This window comes from Camelus dromedarius, chromosome 7, assembly GCF_036321535.1.
Source record: "Camelus dromedarius isolate mCamDro1 chromosome 7, mCamDro1.pat, whole genome shotgun sequence".
In the NCBI taxonomy this organism is placed as follows: Eukaryota; Metazoa; Chordata; class Mammalia; order Artiodactyla; family Camelidae; genus Camelus; species Camelus dromedarius.
The window spans coordinates 48,430,837-48,448,671 of NC_087442.1; the positions used below are offsets into that span (position 1 = coordinate 48,430,837).

At 37.0% G+C, this 17,835-nt stretch overlaps 1 protein-coding gene across 1 annotated transcript in view; it reads left to right on the top strand.

Annotated features, from left to right (window-relative positions):
- Positions 1-15,211: 15,211 nt before the first annotated feature.
- Positions 15,212-17,835, top strand: part of MACC1 (MET transcriptional regulator MACC1) — a 55,805-nt gene continuing 53,181 nt past the window's right edge. The window contains exon 1 of the mRNA XM_031455022.2: positions 15,212-15,361. The gene's annotated coding sequence lies outside the window, so the exon portion shown is untranslated. The remainder of the gene's footprint in view (positions 15,362-17,835) is intronic.

Below are 17,835 nucleotides of genomic sequence, written 5' to 3' on the forward strand. Positions count from 1 at the left end.
ACCTTAGCATCTGAGTCTTTACAGAGCACAAGAGTCAGACACAGGCCTCTGAAAAATGATGAGTTATGTTTTTGAGACCCTTTAGGGTCCTTCATGAATATTCATAACTGGGACTATTAAGAGTTATTTATAAGTGTAAAAACATTCATATTCAGGTGCTGAAGGAAGGTGAAATAGACCAGAATGAAAAGATTTTTTAGGAGGTAAGAAAAGCTCACATATATTTATATCTCAGTAAAGTGTGCCAATTTTTAGAAATAATAATAACTAACATTTATTATGACATTGTCTTTGCATGCCAGACATTGTTAAGGAACTTTACATGTGTTAAAGCTAACACTTGCAAAATCTGAATGATGTAGGTATTATTGCCATCACTTTTGAGATGAGGGCACAGGAGGGTCAGAGATCACATGGGTCAAGAAGAAGGATTCAAACCAGGTCATGCTGTGCCAGGGCCCTGCCTTTAACCATGATGCCAGAACAGAAAAAACATTCCTTAACATTTGCATAGCAATTTATAGTTCTTGATGCATTATTTCATACTGACACAAAACAGACCTGTAAATTAGAAAAGACAAGTATCATTAAGGAAATTGAGGCTGAGAAGGTCGGTATTCTATAAAGCTACACAGCTGGTTCACAGCTCTTCTGGACGTGAGCTGATTTTGAGAGCAAAGACTATCAAGGCTATCCGGGTAGAGAAAATGAAAAATCCAAATGTTAGTGAACACCCAGAATAAGAAGCCAAAATACAACCTAGGAATTGTGATTTTTTACTTCCTAGATTTGGCAATAGTTCCAGCAGCTTCCTTGGGTTCTAGTCCTTGGGAGAGAGCCCCAACTGCCAGACTTCTCCAGTGAACAAAGTTTATCACCCCAGCTTACCTGGAGTATAAATATACTCTGCAGATTGAATTGGAGGAGAAAATGCTGCAAATCATTTTCCCAAAGCCCACTAAGACTTAGTGAGCCACTGCTTTGTCCCTAACTGCCCTGTGTAGTCTGGCCTTAGGTATGTTCAGAAAATGGGCCAATATCCCCATTATTGCTCCAAGGTCTGGTCACTTTGAAGACAAAAGGAAATGGCCATCTTTCTTCATAAAACAGGTTTAACTAACATTGTATTCTTAATGTTTTTATGGTTTGTTATTAACAAGCAATTGTAGAAGAAGGTAGGGGTTCACTCATTTATTCAACAAATATTATCTCTAGTAAAATGTAGCATTTAAGAGAATGGACTCTGGAGCTAGACTGGGTTCAAATCCTGCCTCTGCCCTTTACCGGTTGTGAGAGTGATCAAGGCCACAGTTTCCTTATCTGTAAATTATGGCTGGTAGTAGTATCTAGATCACAGGATTGTTATGGAGATGAGATGCCTGGTACATGGGTGCTATGTGAGTGTTAGTATATTACCAAGTGCCTCCTATGTGCCAGATACTGTTGTAAGGACTGGGAATAAAGTCATAATCAAGTTAAACAAAGCCACTGACTTCACGTGGCCTGTATTCAATCATTGTAGTCAGGAAGACAGATAATAAATGAGCATCAAGTGCAGTATACATTATGATTTCAAGTTGTGATTGAAATTGCATAATGGCTATACATATTCATATATTTAATAATATAATACTTTATATTAGGCTACACTCTACAGTTTTCAGGCAACTTCCATATCTCTTATGATCATTGTGATTATTGATTGGCCCAGAATTGATGAGGCACATGTTATTTTAAATCCTCCCCCAGTTCCTGAAAGGTAAGAAACTGAGTCTCAGAGAAGTTCTCTAACATGGTAAGTGGTAGAGATAAAATCCAAACCCACATTTGTCTCACTTCAAAGTCCAAGTCACACAATTGCTCTATGCTGCCTCACAACCCTGAGTTGTTATGGGACTGAAATTACACCCTTTTCCAGCTGAGAAAATGTAACTTAGGTTAAGTGTCTTGGATTAAAGTCATACAGCTTAGTAAGTGGAAGAGCTGGGACATGAATCCAGTTTTTTAGATTCCTATGTTAGTGTTTTATCTACTAGAGCAAAATTACAAAAATTCCACAAGCATTTGAAGAATGGTTGGAAATGCTGTCTAGTCCTTCCAACCACTCTCATACTTTACTGTTATTATTCATATCATTCTAGGGCTTAAACCATGTATACTTAAAAAAATCCACATGAACTATGTGTGAGTCGATTTTTTTGGAATGGAATGCAGCTTCTCTAAGAAACAATGTTGGAAATAGTGGTTAAGCTTTTAGACCAGCCGAACAAAGTCTCCTTAACATTTAGGGGCATTAATACGATGTTAATAGAAACCACTAGCTACTAATGATGTTAACTTCTCTAGATTTACATAAGAAGAGTTTCCTTTTTAGGGCAATCTGAAAGCCCTGGGATCAGTGCTTAGTTGGGAAAGGAAAACTGGAGAGTGATTATAGAGAAGTGATGAGAAGGATCTCATCATCCAATGGATCATTCTTTAATCAGGGAAGGTTTGCATTTTCATTCTCCTGGAACAATCCCATGACAGAATTAGCATAGATGTTTCTGACTTTTGTGTGAGATAATAGTTATATTCTTTATAGTTTATAATTGTTAAGAAATAGCAAGACTCTTAGTGTATTCAAGCAGTGATCTGTGGACTACCCCAGTGCCACCCCTATACCTCCTAAAAAGAGATAATGCGTAGAAAGATTCTTTGGAAATCACTTTCAATCACTTTCAAATCTAGTATTTCTTTGCTACACCCATATTCTCGTTGATGTTGGAAAAGTTGGCCAGGAGAGAGACCAATAGGCAAATCAATATCAGCAGCATGAATATACAAGGAAATTCTGTGGTGACACCACAAACTATCCTCCTAAGGCTATTAAATTGGCCAGAAAAGTTCTTCTATATTATGTGGTTTACCTTTTGGAAATACGAGCATATATATCTAAATGAGTCCCAGAACTCTTTCACATTTCAGAATTTTTACTTTCACCTACTCATCAGTGAATACGAAAGGGACATTTCTCTTTTTAATTTCTTCTTTGGAATCCTAAAGCATTTCCCTAAAGTGTTTTTGATCCTCAAATACTTTTTTCAAAATCATTCTTTCCCTTTTACTAAATGGTTACTTTCAACCACTTATACAAAAAAAAACCATTTATTTCAAAATATACAATATTACAGTTTCCAGAGTGTTGAAACATTGATAATTCCAGAAATATTATCTTAAATGTCATCATGGTGAAGAGGAAAGAACACTGAATAAAGAGCCTAGAGACCCAGGATTTAGCCTGGTTCATCCACTAAGAAGATTCACTTAAATCCTTTGAGTCTCAGTTTGTTGCAGTGCCTGATACATTGTTGTGTGTTATACGTATAAATAATGTATGAATTTGCAAAATAACAGTAGTCTTAAACTTGAAAAATTCTGACTAACTCTTTGATGGTAAGAATCTCTTTTTAGACTCTATTCTAGTGTCTTTCTAATACCTTCCATGATGCTCATGAGTGACATGGCCATCATTAAAATCTTGTGCAGCAGGCCTGTCCTAGAAAATTAATAAACTATTATTCTTCTGTAAAAGCAAGTGGAATAGGAGCAAATCTATTTTATAAATTTATATAATACTTATTTTATGGATTAGATAATAGAAGGAAATAGTGTTCTTATAATAGCAACAAAATTCACTAATTAGGTGTCTCCAAGAAATTAATGCTCTAAGTGCTAAGGAGAATTCAGAATAATTTAATTACACAAAGTAATTAATGTAAATAATATCCCTCTTATTTTAATCTCAAACATATTTGATATTCTGTCTTTCTTACATATACTGATTTTTTTAGTCATGTTCATTTTCAAATTCCTTATTGATTACACATGTACTTTAAACATAGATTTGAATTTTAAAAATACAAAATTTCTGGTGCCTAGTCCATTATTGAAAAATTGATTATTCTATTTCAAATACAAACTATACCCTTCAGGTGAGAAGAAACATATTTGTTAAATAGCATTTAAAATTCCACCAGAGGAGACTTAGCAACTTTAAAGAGTTAATATTTGTCCAAATTGAGATGAATTATTTCCTTCTTACTGACAGCATTAGACCTTAGGATAACTACCTACAATTATCAGCTTGGAATTTAGGGCAGAATTTTCCTTTAATAACTTAATGGGCAGGGACTGGTTAATTCATTTCCCAGAAACTCAGTGAAATCTGTAGACCTGTATTTATTTAATATGGCATCCATGACTTTAAACTCTGGCTTTGGAAATTTGTAAATTTCTTTTGAAATGAAAAGAGGGGAAATCACTGTAATAGTGTTCCAGTTAGTTGTTCTTTTTCAGCAGTGGCCATCTGGCTATGTATCTGGTCTCTACCCTAAGTATTATGTTAGGAGAATGTCCATGAGATATAATTGGGAAAAGATGAGCAAATGTGCCTCTTTTGTTAATGAGGTTATCACTAATAATCCCATAAACAAGTACATTTTAGCAAAAGCCCCATCCAGTCCTAAAAAAGTATTTCTTTATAAATTTCCCTAGTGATAAGGACCTCACTCACTCTCTCTTTTTTGAAGCAACTTTAAACAAAGATAAATTTTGTTTCCACTAAAACCTATTACACAAAAGGAATATAAAATTTGCCATTCAGTCATACATTCAAACTATGTTTAGCAAACATCTCCTATATATCCCAGACACCACTCCAGGGGTTAGGAAAATAATGATGAAGAAACACAAACACAGGCCCTGGCCTCATGGAGCTTACCTGAACAATGAACATGAATTATTCACAAGAATTATCATGGAATTTAAAGTTTTATATAGATGCTCAAAGGAAGGCTTTTCTGTAGATAGGCAAGACTTAAAGGGAAAGAAGGAGGACAGTACTCCAGTTAGAGGAAATGTGCAGACTTTTGGGTGGAAGAAAACATTGAAAATTCTAGGAATTAAAAGAAGTCTCCTCTGGTACAGAAAAAATTATTAAGAGTAAAACAGTGTGAGAGTGGACAGATAGGAAGGGACTCAAGAGACCATGGAGGGCCTTACTGACCAAATAGAGATTTCAGCTTTGCCCTGAGAGGAAGGGAAAGCTATCTAGTAAGATGAGGGCATTGTATTTACATTTTGGAAAAACTATTCCATTTTCAATATAAAGAAGGGATTCAAGAATATCAAACATGGATAAAAAGAGGCCAATTAGGCTATTGCTATATTGTAGGCAAGGGGTGTGAGTAGTTTGGAGTAGGGTAGTGACAGTGAACATGGAAAGAGGGATACAGGATAAATTATATTTGGAAGGAACACCTGACAAGGGCTAGTGATGAATTAGATATAGAGTGAGAGAAGCAAGGGATCTGTCCTGGGATTTTGGCTTTCAAAATTGGGTGGCTCATGGGGCCACTTCCTGAGGTAGGAAACACAAGCAAAAAAAAAAACCATTTGGGGGTAAATTTATGATTTTGTTTTGGATTAGATGAACAGAAATGAAGAAGAACGGAGAGCTGGATATCTGGGTTTAGGGCTCAGAGGAAATCTCTGATATAAATTTAAAACCATTAATGTACAGAAGGTAATAGAAGCAGTGGCAAAGATGAGGTTGCCCAGGGGAAGAGATGATATGCTAGGACAAGCGGAGTGGAGGAGAATGAGTCTGCAAAGAGAAAAAGATCAGCTAGAGAGAGAAAGGAAAAGCATCAAAGAGTGTGGTCTCTCACATGCCAAGGGAGAGTAAGTTCCAAGGAGAGATCAGTGAACCTCACTGTAGGAATTGCATCCAACTCATCAGATTTTTCCAGCTTTCTGTCTACAGGCACATGGTAGATGGCTCTGCTTCGTAGATCATCGTGGATGGGTGTGGCTGTGCATTTAGTTTTGACTGAAGAGTTATGAGTAAAAAAATGTGTGTTGATTCTGGGCACAGTCTATAATTACCTGTATGTAGTTCACCAGAGGTCCCCCTCTACCAGGACAACAGGCAATATTCAAATTAGAGGCTGCCCTGAAAGTCTAAGCCCCTGAGTGACTCAGCTGAGCAAAGCCCTCCTGCCTTAATGGGCAGACAGAGTGAGCAAGAAAGAGACCTTTGTTACAGGGAGCCTGAAGGTTTAGAATTGTTTTTCACTGTAACATCATCTAGACTATTTTTACTGATAGAAGCATTAAAATCTACTGAGAGATCAAGAAACTTGAAGAATGAAAAAAAAAATCCATTGAATTTAGACAGATAGACCATAAGGGTTGCTTAATGGAGGCAGAAGTCAGCTTAGAAAGGGTTGAGGACTGAGAAGATAAGGAACTGACAGCAAGTATATATAGAGTCTGTCAAAAGCTTATCAGTGATGGGGAGGAAAGATTATCATGGCTGCTTGAGTGGGATGTAAAAGTTTGCTGTTTTTATAAAATGAAGGAGGCTGATAGATATGTGCATAGGAAGGATTCTGATAAGAGAAAGGTAGAATATGAAAGAAAATACAAAAGAAAATAAGAGATGATTGAATGTTTCTTGAAAAGGGAGGAGGTATATGCCTTGAGAACTACTAGCAGAGTTAGACAAATTTTGACCAACAAGTAATTGTTGGCTTGTTATAAAGAAAATCACTTATTGGAACAATATTAAATGAGTGCATGAATCAATCAATCAGTCTGCAATGAGTAAACAAAAGCAATAATGAAACCTTTAATATCTAATTTACCTCATTCTTTTTTGATTTCAGTACCATCTGCAAGAAAAGATAGTTCTTACTTCATGCCTCAGGAATGAGGCTTCTGCACATTTAGAACCAGTTGTAGGCAAAACTGTAAGTAATTAACTTTTAATTCAGACCACAGTAATTAGGCTCTTTCATGTTGTAAGAAATACAATGAAGAGGGTGTGTTGAAAGGAAAGGAAATAAAGTAAAGAAACATAGGAAGGCATTGTGACATATGTATAATCAGAAAGAACTCATAGTTTAGGATGTAACTTAGTACATAGCCACTAGAATGTAGGTTTTGTGACGGTGTGGATTTTTGTCCGTTTTATTCACAGTATCCCCAGGTCTTAGAACAGTCCATGGTACATAGTAGGCACTCAGTAAGTACTTGTTGAATGTGAGAATGACTAACAGCTCACCTTGCCTTGCCTTTATAAATGAGTGTCTAATACTGTGGAACTCTGTGATTCTGCCATTCCTGTGACTGGCCTTTGTCTTACTTTGCTTTTTTCTCAGGCTGTTTCTACTGTAACTGTCAATCACCAGCCCTCCACCCTGCTGCTCTCTACTCCCACAGTCTCTGCATATTACTCAAGCTTTTGACTAATTTGTGGTTTCTATTTTCCGTCTTGTCAAGGTGTTTATCTTGGTTTTGCAACACACCAGAGCCTGTAGCTCTATTTGAAGTTTTTTATTTGCATGGCATAAAAGAGATGATATGATCAGTTAGTTAGTTAGTTAGTTACTACCCAATATTAAAAAAAAAACACCTGATAGTTCTCATGCCTGAATACCTCATAAGACAACTATTTTGCTAAGCGATCAGAAAGGAAAACATTTTATATTTGACCCAACACTCAAACATACACATGGACACACAAGCACACACGTTCACACACACACTGAAATGAATACTTCATGAAACAGAACTAACCCTTTTCAGTTCAATGTACTCTGATCCATTCTAATGTAGTCTAGTCTGTCTTATTCTGTTCATTCCATTTCATTCCATCCATTCTGTTCTGTTCCATTTCCACTTACTCTATTTCACTTAAAAATGTTAATGAATTGATTCATGACTCACAAACAGGTCAAACGTAAGTTTGAAAAACCCTGGCCTAGGTTGCATATGACCACCTTTGGTTTGGAAATCAATTTCTATCCATTCATCTGTCATCAATCATCTGTGGTCAGTCAGGGCAGTAGAGTCATATATTACAAGGAAGGGGAAATTATATCTGTGGCTACATTCTTTCATGAGAAGGGAGAAGTGCTCTTTTTCATATGGGTATGAGAGCTCTTCATATAGTCTCTCTGACACAGGCCAACTCCTACTCAATTTAGTGCTGCTCTTATCCTTCCCTGACTCTGCTCATTCATAAACTAAGCCCTACTAAAATGTTGGTTGATGAATCCTTGCAGTGAGAACCCCTCTATGGTGTATTTCCATTTTAACATGGACATATTTAATTAACATAATTTTATTGCTCTTAAGAGGAAACCACTTTTAAAACTGAATCTTGGGCCTCTCATAATGAAATAATGGGTTACAGTACAGAAGCAGGTGATATGTGGAGTACTCAGGGCCTTTTTTAATGCCTGTTCTCCTAACGCTGGTTCTGTGTGCAAATACAAAGATTTTCTCTCAGCTCCAATGAGAAACTTGTATAGGACCCAACTCTATGCCTAGAATACTATGTAGAGAACTTCTTGAGGTGATAACATGATGTGGTAACCAGAATAATGGCTCTCCAAGATGTTCACACTCTAATCCCTGGAACCTGTGTATATGTTACCTGGCATGGTAAAAATGGCTTTGCAGTTGTGATTAGGGGTCTGTACTTTGAGAAGGGGAGGAGTATCCTAGGTTACCCAGATGGTTCCAATGTAATCAATAGTCATTTGTGGAGAAGCTTTGCCAGGTATTGAGAGACAGACAGACAAATAGATGGGCAATGGGCGGAAGGGAGTGAAATGTGATGACAGGATCAGAAAGGTGTGACTTGAGAAGACTCCATCTACTGTTGACTTTGAAGATGGAGGAAAGAGATCTGAGCTAAGGAATGTAGTTGGCCTCTAGAAGCTGAAAAAGGCAAGGAAATGGACTATCCCCCAGAGTGTCAGGAAAGGCATGAGGTCCAACTGACACCTTGGTTTTAGCCCAGTGAGACTCATATCAGCCTCCTGACTGCCAGGCCTGTTAGATAAATTTGTGTAATTTAAGCCACTACATTTATGTGTACTTTATTACAGCAGCAATTGAAAACAAATACATTCAGAATGAACTTGTCAGCACCAGGAGAATGTGTGGAAATGAAAGTAGTCAACCTTATATAGATTCTGACATCCCAAAGGGAATCCTTACAGGGTAGTGGATGAGTGACTTAAGGCTCTCCTTTTCTTCTATGCCAGAGAACACTGGGATTTTGTACTTTGTGGGTAAACCTATCTGTGTCTCTGTGGAGTTCATTCTCAACCCCAAGTTAGAGAATAGAGCTCCCTGTGGTTTAATATTTATTAGGAATATACAAACTTAAAGTCAGGACATAAAATATACTGCTTCTTTCTTATAGAGCTTCAAATTGACAGAAAAATTCAACTACTCCTGAAAAAATTCCAATAATGGTGTCCACAGCACAAAGTATTTGAATGAATATTAATATTAATAAATGTTTTGTGTCTTCCTGTGCAAAATCTTTTCAATGTTCAAGAAACATATCTATAGTGAACCATATTATCTAAACTGTATTGGCAGATGAATTAGGACTATCTGCCATCCCCTTGTCTTGGTTTATAGATTGTGAACTTTATAGAATACAATTAGAAGTTGATGTTTTATTCTTAATTTACATTCGGGTATATCAGAGACTCACAGTAAACTCTTCTTTTCCCCAAAAGTAGATGAGGTAACTTTTATGCCTGTACACACACACACACACACACACACACACACACACAAAGACAGCTGTCAATGGAAAGCACAAAATTACTATTTTAATCAAGATTCTACAAGGACTTAGTGACAGAAACATGCTTTGGAAATTTTTTTGAAAATCAGGGAAGCTCCAGGGAAGTTGGTGTAAAAACAGCTGAAGATTTTTCCAGGGTGATCTTGGTATGAAAGTGGCAATTTTATCAGTCAGAATACAGAGACGTCAACAAATGGACAACTCTTTAGGTTATTGTTATGAGGCAAATGATCCACAGGTGTTCCAGTAAAAACTGCGCTGAGCATTCTCTGTTGTTGATTAGTAACAAAAGTGCAGCATGGAAACATCTTATGATCATGTGAAGAGTTGGCCTATATTCCTTTGTGTGTTGTTCTGAAAGCAACAAGTGAAAGAAAACAGCAACTAAGTGCTAAACTACAGCTTGGTGGAGGTCAATTTATGGATGATTCATCTTCTGGTTGAGTAAGGAGCCAGAAAGACGTAAATGAAGGAAAACATGAAATTGTAAGAACAACTTGGCTCACTTTCTTAATCTAGGAAAATTAGGATCAATCTGACCTAAATTAACTTTGGCCCTAACATTTTACTATGATTTGAGATGCTCACTGAAATTAATTGCTAAATGGCACAGAGTTAAATGTTTTTGGAAAGTTACAATGTGATCTTGACTCAGGGACAAAGTGACCCAGAAAATGGATGTTACAGGCAGCCCAAGGGTCTAAGAGTCAATACATACTGAAACAGGTCAGAGAAAAACACCAGGGGGGACTTTCTTATAAGCTTACCAATGTGGCCTTTCTCTTTCCAAGATAGCTTCATATGGGGAAAAATCTGAGCATGTGGGGAATATGGCTGTTTCCTATTATTTTTTCTGGTATATTTGTACTGAAGGGACCAAACATAAGTGACATTTAATATAGGTCATTAAAGGATACCAAGAAAAACCCCTTTTAATTATTAAGTAACACTCCAGGCATATTCAAAGCACTTTTTGTGTTTAATTTCCCCTTCTGGGTGCAGGAAGTCACTAGCTCTGCTCCCTAGCAGATACAGAAAGGGAGTAAAGTCTAAATTCAAAATCAGATGTAGCTTTAGGAGTAAAAATTACCTCTGCATTAATGAGCAACTGACAGCTTCCATGTGGTCAGAGAATTTTTAAGTTAGAAGAACTGTAAGCAAGGCTTCCTCATTTTACTGGTCAGTTCAGTTTAGGTCAACAAATGTGTACCATTGCCAAGCACTGTGGAGCTTTTAGATATTTAGAGGTTAAATAAGATCCAGTCCTCGATCAGATGGAGTCTGAGTAAAGTGGGGTAGGCGGAGGTGATATCTGTTACAGTGATGTATGTTAGATGTATATATCCATCAGAGTTCTTAAGCAATAGCAAATGATTTCGACTGATTAAATTGAAGAGCAACACACCAAACTCCAGTCCCACAATTGCTGAGAGGGCTGGAGAGCCAGGCACATCGCTTGTGAGGCCAGAGCAGCGGCCAAAATAATGCTACTGGATAAATTAGTTGTTTCTGCTAAGCCCTAGAAGTCACAATTATGTGACCATTACAAGAGTCCTAAGCTCTATTCTCCATGGCCCCAGTAGACATATCCAGAGCAGGACATTGTTTGCACAGCTGCCTATGTTCATTTTGAGAGTAGATTCTCCTTTGTCTCTGCTTTTTTGTGTCACCAGTTCCTAATTCCAGGTCCCAGATAACTGCGTTTGATTAGCCACTCTAAGTGCTTTGCCTTCTCCCTTATCTGGCCGGGACAGTGAATCATTGGCATTTTAGCTTCTATGTTCATTGTCACCATTAGAGGTTGGATGGGGTGAAGCAGATTTTAAACTCACAACACATCACAGTCTCTTTTGGCTTAAATAATCTTTTGGGTGACTCCTTTTATACTCTCAGTCTTTCAGTTTCTCCTCTTTCTCCAATTTCTCTTTAAGATGGTACCTGAGTGTGCAGTAAGAGGACAGATGTAACACTATTGTATGGGGTAAAAAAGGGGGTCTGAAACCAAGTGATGCCATCTGTGTGCTGGCTAGTCACCTGCTGTGGAGAAGTTTGCTTTGACTCTGGTGCTTGACCAACAGGTCTTTTTGGAATGTTGTACAAATGTGTCATCCATTGATGGATGATTCATTTTTTTCGAGTCACAAAATCATAATGTAGCTTCTTTGTCCCAACCTCTAGCATCTGCAAGTTCATTTGCCTTCTTGGCACCTTCTCATTCCCACAATGAAGAATGTGGGGATAGTTAGTCTCTGATTAGCTCTCCCAAGTGGTCAAAGAATACAGTGGTGTTGGCTATGTAAATAAACACCGAGGCCCTACTCCTGATATATTTTATTTTTCAGTACCTATCAGTATATTTCAGCTAAAGTCCCCTTAGAGTTCCACTCACCCTTTGGCTCTCTTATTCCCATACACTGGGGTGGAAGGGGCTGGCTTTCCATACTTTCTTTCTGTCAGGAAATAACATGTCCATATTCTACTTATTTTTTAAGTATAATAAATATCTTGGCTGCAGGTGATCATGATTTCAGGGGAGAAGTGAAAATATCTTGGATTAATGTGAACAAAATATCAACCCAGTCAGATACTTGAGTAAGTTAGTACAGGAAACATATAAGGGGAAAAGGAAGGGATAAAGGGATCAGAAAAGACTTCCTTAAGGAAGCAACCCTGAGCTGTGTGTTGAAGATAAACTCCCTGCCCAAATTTAGATAGCTTAGATTATATTCACACGCAGGCTCAGGGACTAGCAGTCCTTATGGTATGTTATAGAGTTGGGAAGACTTTTCAGACAACAATCACCTTCACCAGCCTGCCTTTGAACTGATGGTTCTTAGAAATCTCATTGTGTGTCAACAGTATCTAGAAGGCTCACTTCCTCCACAGTGGCTGAGAGTACAAGACATAGTGAAGTGTGTGAGGACTGGGAGAATACCATAGAAGCAGAGGTGTGAGGAACTAACAACTACTGAGAGAATTCCCTTCCTGGGTGGGAGACATTAGTAATTAAGAATTGCTTAAAGGAGTCTAAAGGGCAGAGTTTCAACTTCAGAGCTGGGAGATTAGATTTAGGGGTAGGGAGCCAGAAATGCTGGAGCTTATGATCAAAAATCATAGATGGATAAAAAAGAATAAAATAATGCCATTTGTAGTAACATGGATGGACCTGGAGATTGTCATTCTAACTGAAGTAAGCCAGAAAGAGAAAGAAAAATACCATATGATATCACTCATATGTGGAATCTAAAAAAAAGAAAAAAGATGACACTAATGAACTCATCTACAAAACAGAAACAGACTCAAAGACATAGTAAACCATCTTATGGTTACCAGGGGAAAGGGGGTGGGAAAGGATAAATTTGGGAGTTTGAGATTTGCAAATATTAACTACTATACTTAAAAATAGATAAAAACACAAGTCTCATCTCTATAACAGAGGGAGCTGTATTCCATATCTTGTAATAACTTTTAATGAAAAAGAATGTGAAAATGAATATATGTATGTATATGCATGACTGGGACATTGTGCTGTACACTAGAGATTGACACACTATAATTGACTATACTTCAGTAAAAATAAATAAATTTTAAAAAATCATAGAGGGAGGTAGGGCTAGGTCTCCAAGAGGTAGTCATGGGACTGAGGGCCAGTCCTTGGGAAGCTATAGAAAGCCAAGTGCACAGCATGAGGCAGAGCTGGTGAAACAATTACTACTGATCCAGGAAAGCCTTTATTTTATGTACCATCAAGGATTAAACGGGATGGACTTAATACCTTACTGTTCTGCAAATAAAGGTTGTAGAAGCCACACCAGTCTAGTCCACTGGGGCATTCTGGTAACAGTATTCCTTCTAGGCATTTAGAGACTTCTTTAAATGCACATATTTCCTGGGAAAGATAAAGATGCTATTAGCATCCAGTTTAGAGTTAATATCTCAGTTATTTCACTCATTGATTGTTTATCAGAAACATTTACATGTAAATTACTAAGTTAAGGAGGTGGGAATAAAATGAGGTCTCACCTTCCAGTTACAGGTAATACCCCATGTGTGTGCACACACATATACACACACACATAACAATGAAACAAGGTATAAAAATCTATTATGAGAGGACTAGATAAAGTATTTTGGAATTTATTAGGAAAGAGAGAATAATTCAGATTAGGGCAGACTGGGGAGGGCTTCTTGGAGAAGAATGTTTTTTCACTGAGCTTTGAAAGAAAGGAAAGATCTGAACATTTAAAGGTGGGCAAAGATTATTTCAGGGAGAAGAAACAGCATGAAGAAAAAAATCTGTAGGACTTGGGGAAATGGAGAGCCATTTGTTTTGGAAGTAATATAAATGACATAAGGAATATAAATGAACATAAATGACATATAATGACATAAGTTAGGTTCTAGTCAGAAAATTGGGGGACTTGTAAAGGAAAATAGAATGACTCAGTTTGTTGTGGGTTGGCCCAAGGGGGAGCTTCAGAAGAACTCTGAGTGGATCAAGTAGGTTGTGCCATGCCCGTGTTCCTTAAGGAGGTGGCATGTAGAATGGAGAGAGATAAAGTGCAGAAAAGGGAAAAGAAATTTCTGTTTTATCACCATTCTGCCATCTGCTTACTTTAGCTGAATCCTCCCATTAGGTTTTTGGGTCTAGACTAGTACTTGTCTTTATCCATGTGCTGGGCTGTTTCTAATTGGAAGTAAAAGGTAGAGACAGATACTGTGTGAACAAATGGAGAAAACACATTTCTTAGTTTTTGTTTGTTCATTTTTAACAGTTTTTATTTCCAGTGTTGCAAAGCAGTGAAGAAATTATTGCACCTTTAATTTTACGCAAGTTTTAAAATTTATTTTTCCTTTTTTTTCCTTCCAATTTTCTTGTTCTTGAATTTTGAACAATCAGAAGTAATGGTGGAATGTACAAAAGGAAAACACAACATCAGGAAATGGAAAGGAAAATGAAAAAAAAAATAACAACGAAGGTTCCATATTGCTCACATTTAAAAAGCGTATTTTAAAGCACATTTAAAGAAATCCATGGCGTTTGGAAGGTGAAGAGTAAATTGTCTCCATTATGTTTGTAGCACCTCTGAGTGGCAATCACAGTGCTGATGCAGGAGGAACTAGAGGCTTTCAGGCCTCACCTGAGAAGTCCTCACTCACCTGATCCACAAGGCAGTGAGGCATCACAGCTCTGAATCACTGAAAGAGAATCTGGTGGGGCAGGTTCCACGACTGCATGAGGATTTGTTTGCATAAAGATTTTTTAGTTCTTGCCAACAGTGAGGGCGCCTTCTTACTCCTTGACAAACATGAAACTACTTCTGCTTCCTTTTTTAGAAATATTTTCTTATATACAGATTGTTCTTAGATATACTCACCTGATACATACATGTTTACCTTTTCCTTTGCTTTTTCAAATCTTCCTATGGTAAGACTGTAGTCATCCACCCTCCTTTCCTGGTTTCAGGTGAGGAATTTGAACTGTGGGTATTGCAGTTCTGCCTTTTAGGGTTCCTGGTTGGGCAGCCTGGAGCCACACCGGGAGGACTCCTAGTCCCAGGTGGCTCAGTAAGCAACTGTTCAGGCACCACATACAGAGCAAGGCACGTTTGCAGAGAGTCTTCAGTTTTGGTAGAATGATTTCTATTCACTCTACTAAATAATGTTCCTGAACTGAAGAAGATGGGGTTCCTTTCCACAACTGTAAGTGCTGTTTTTAAAAATTAATGTTCTTTTCACTATATATATTACAAATAGGAAATTGTGTCATTTCCAGAGCAATCGAACAAACTACGTGTTACTTCCTTCCCAAGCCCTCCTTGGAAAGGAAAAAGGGAAGGTAATTGATAGTGGGTTTGTGGGACAGGGTTTAGGATAAATTTTAACACATTAAATAGACTAGTACCTTGAGATGTGGCATAGAATGAAATAATTTAAAAAAGAGGAGTAAGATATACAACATTCAAAGTCAAATGCAAACAATAACAACAAAATCTCACTTTGACTTACTTCAAATATGTTGAATATTCAAATATATTAAATATTTCAAAAGGCAGCCAAGTGTGTTGAAAAGACTGTGGTCATTAAAGTCAGATAAAGTTGGATTCAGTAGCCCTGCTGCTTATTAGATGTGTGAACTTTGGTAAAATGCTTCACCTTGTCAAGCTCCAGTTTCCACATTTGTACAGTGGGTATAAAACCTACCTCAGTGGATTAATAGAGTGAAATTAGCACAGTGCACTGCACTAAATTGATGCTTAGTCAATAACTGTTGGAGGATAAACTTGGCTACTTCCTAATTAAGTTTCAATTAAGCTTCAAAAACAAATTAAAGAGACAAAAATTACTGTAGGATTCCAGTTATGTGAGGTATTGAGAGTAATCAAAGTCACAGAAACAGAAAGTAGAATGGTTGTTGCCAGGGGCTGGGAACAGGGGGAAATAGGAAATGTTTAGTGGGTGAAGAGTTTCAGTTTTGCAATATGAAGATGTTCTAAGGATTGGTAGCACAACAATGTAGATATACGTAACACTGTTGAACTGTATACTTACAAATGGTTAAGATGATAAATTGTACATTACATGTTTTTACCCCAATTTTAAAAGTTTATTTTTTTTTATTAATTTTTCCCATTTATTAAGGTGTCTGTGACTCCTTAAAAGATGTCTAAGTCCATTTTCAGTGGGTCTAATTTCAGGATTGATATTGGATCACCTATGTTAGTGTCCGGTTTTTACATAACATAATTAGCAGAGAGGATGATGCATTTTTAGTATATTCTTAAAGTTGCCTCCACCTTTGCGGTGATCCTTTTATACACTCTCTTTTATTTAATTATATGATTATCTCTAATTCATAATAGTGATTTTTAATATGTTTCATATTTATTGCACAGAATATGGGAATTATGAAGTCATAATTATTGGTCACAAATTATTTGAAAACTTTTGATACAACTCAAATGTATTATTTATTCCAGTGTTCTCACCTTTCCTGTAGCTAATTTGTAAACAGATTATTTTATGTGTTTGTATCTTAGAGATAATAAAAACTATTGAGACAGGATCTGTTAAATACCATTCTATCTTAAAATGTATTACTTAATTTTGAGGAAAAAAGACAAATTGGAATTATATTCATTTCAAACTTGAAAACATGCCATTGTTAAATTTTCAGAAAACATCTTCTTGAAAGATCATATATATGCCTAGCTGCTTTTAAAACTAAATATCCTCTCTGGTATTTGATGATAGCTGAAGGTTGATAACAACTAGTATTTGTGAACAAGTGTGCAAAGTTTTGCATGTGATATACCATTTAAATGTAAACTCTCAGGAAATATGTCAGCAAGTCCAGGGCAGCACTAGAATGAGAACAAAAGAGAAGGAAAGCTGCAGAAGCACTTGATAAATATAGAATACTGTATAAAAGGGCAGCATTGTTTTTGTTACTGAATGCCATCTATAGTTTACTCTCTCTAGGAAGTGTCATTTATTCATTTAACAATTACTTCTAGCAGTCCTTCAGTGTCCTCCCACTGGGCTGGGCTTTGAGGTTAAAGAGTGACTGAAGCATTGCTCTTGAGGGGATCCTGGTCTACCAGAGGAGATATGTTCTCAAAAATGGCTAAAGGGAGAAAGTGACAAGTATCAATTACTCATGCCGTTCCTGGCATCACTGTTGATTAATTCCCACTGCTTGGAATATATGATGCTCAGTGTCATGGGATTAAAGAAACCTTGATAAGTCTTTACTTGAACTGTAATCATTGGAGTCTAGGGGGGAAAAAAATTGAAAACGTGTATGTGAGTCAGTTAAAAGCAGAGTGGAGTGACTTCCCAAAACATGGAAGAAACATATACCTAGAAAGCCAGAGGAGGTCACGGTGTACTGAATACTAAAAGAATATAGTCTGGGAAGTAGTAGAGCTTTATTTTTAGCCAGGCCTGGAAGGATGTACAGAGTTGAAATCAGCAGAAAAAGATGAAGAGACTATCTCATCCAGAGCAGCATTTCCCAAACTTTGTATGGATGAAATGCTTTTAGGCAGTATATGAATGGGACAATCAATAACGTTGAGTTGCACAGTTAGAAAGTTACTGTATTGTTTAAATTTCTTTCAACTCTTCAAGGACAAAATTTTATCATTGTTGATATGACTTTAAAATTATTTTAA